We start from the raw sequence: 2055 nt of genomic DNA on the forward strand, positions 1-2055 counted from the left end.
ACCTTCGCCTGCGCGCCCAGCTCCGCGGGGCGCACGGGGACGGTGCCGGCGACGCGACCCTGTCTGTGCCGGTGCACCCTCGCAGCGCCGCCTCGCCCACGCCGGGCACCCTCCGCAGTCTCCCGCAACGATGCGGCGCGTCGACCCCGCCTCTGCCGCCCCGAGCCCGGCCTCGGGACTGTGTCCCCGCCGGGGGTGCCTTCGTCCGATCCCTGTTCTGGGCACACTGGGGTGTCAGGGGGCCCCTGCGCGAGCGCTCCCGACCGTCCCGGGCCGAGAGTGGGTTTGGGGTCTCGAGGAGGAGACGCCAAGGACCCCGAAACCTCCGCCGGGTGCCCCTGGCCGGCCACACTGATTCCTGGAGCCCGTGCCTTCGTGTGGCTCGCTCAGTCCGCTCGCGGACACAGACGCGAGCCAAATGCTGGCTGCAGCGGAGAGAGGAGGCAGCGCGGTCCCGGGGGTGCCCACGGCCCGGGCGAGCCGCCCCTCCGCTCATGGATAACGCCGCCTGCCCAGGTGTGACGTGGGCCTGGAGGGATCCCACCCTGCACACCGCCGGCGGCGCTCGGTGACAGCGGCCTGTCTGCAGCCAGCCGGGGCCAGTTCCTCCGTTTATGGTCCCGAGGATACCTGGGGTGGGGAATCTTCCTCTGCTCCTTCCCCAGCACATTCCACCCACGGGGCATTGGTTTAAATGAACAAATCCCTCGTTCTTTGGATGCAAATACTCCTGGTGGGAGGGGTTCAGTCCTCGCTTTGATCAGTCCTTAGCCAGTCCTCAGTAAGGCAGTTGTCATCAAGAGAGGGTTCGGGAGGCCGAGGAGGCTTTTTGCCTGGAAGGAAACTCCCCTGCCCAGTTATCGGCAGGACCACCCCGTGGTCCCTGCTGTTTTCATCTCCAAGCCCCGTGTGTAGGAAAGAGTCCTCAGGTTGACTGAAATCCAGTTCACTTAGCCCTAGTCCCCTCTGAGGGCCAGAAGGGGCAGAGCTGATTTCCTATTGCCCGCAAGGCCTCAGAATATTTGAGAGATGACCATAGGGGTCTCTTTCTCCAAGCCAGCACGTCCCTTCCTTGACCCGTTCATATGGATCCGTGTGTGTCCAGTCTTCCCCCTCCGGAGCTCACCGGCCATCTCCACCTGGAGTCCCCCGTTAGTCTGCTTAGGTGCTATAACAAAGCACCGTACTCTGGGTGGCTTATGGACAACAGAAATGTATTTCTCCCAGTTCTGGAGGCTGGAGGTCTGAGATCAGGGTGCCCGCACGGTCTGGTTCTGGTGAGCAGCCTCTTTGGGACGCAGACTGCTCACTTCTTGTATCCTCACATGGCAGAGAGAGAGGGAGAGAGCTCTCTGGGGTCTTTTTTATGAGGCACTGATGCCATTTATGAGGACTCCACCCTTATGATCCAATCACCTCTCGAAGGCCCCTCCTCCTGACACCATCACATTGGAGGTTAAAATTTTAACATATGAGTTTTTGGGGAAGACAAACATTCAGTGCATAGCATTCTGCCCCTGCCCCCCCCCCAAAATTCTTCTCACATGCAAAATACATTTATTCCACCCAACAACCCAAATGTCTTAACTTGTTCCAGCATCTCTAAAGTCTAAAATCCAAAGTTGCATCTAAATATTATCTAAATCAGATATGGGTGAGACTCGAGGTATGCTTTATCCTCAGGCAAAATCCTCTCCAGCTGGAAACCCAGGAAACCAAACAATTTATGTGCTTCCAAAATACAATGGTGGGACAGACAGAGGATAAACAGTCTCATTCCAAAAGGGGGAGATAGGAAAGAAGAAAGAGGTGACAGTTCCCAAGTAAAGTCCAAACCCTAGCAAGGCAAATTCCATGAGATCTTCAGGTGTGAGAATAAGCCTCTCTTTCTGGACTCACTGGAGAAGTGGTCTCACCTTCCGGGTTCACTAGGGAGGCCACATCACCCCCGCCACAGCTTGGCAGTGTGCTCTCCACACTGTGGTTTTCCGTGGTGGCCCCAGCCATGCCATGGTTCTCTGTGGTCACCCATACCATAATTTCCTGTCAGGATGG

The sequence above is a fragment of the Galeopterus variegatus genome, unplaced genomic scaffold (assembly GCF_000696425.1).
Source record: "Galeopterus variegatus unplaced genomic scaffold, G_variegatus-3.0.2 Scaffold5334, whole genome shotgun sequence".
Classification (NCBI taxonomy): Eukaryota; Metazoa; Chordata; class Mammalia; order Dermoptera; family Cynocephalidae; genus Galeopterus; species Galeopterus variegatus.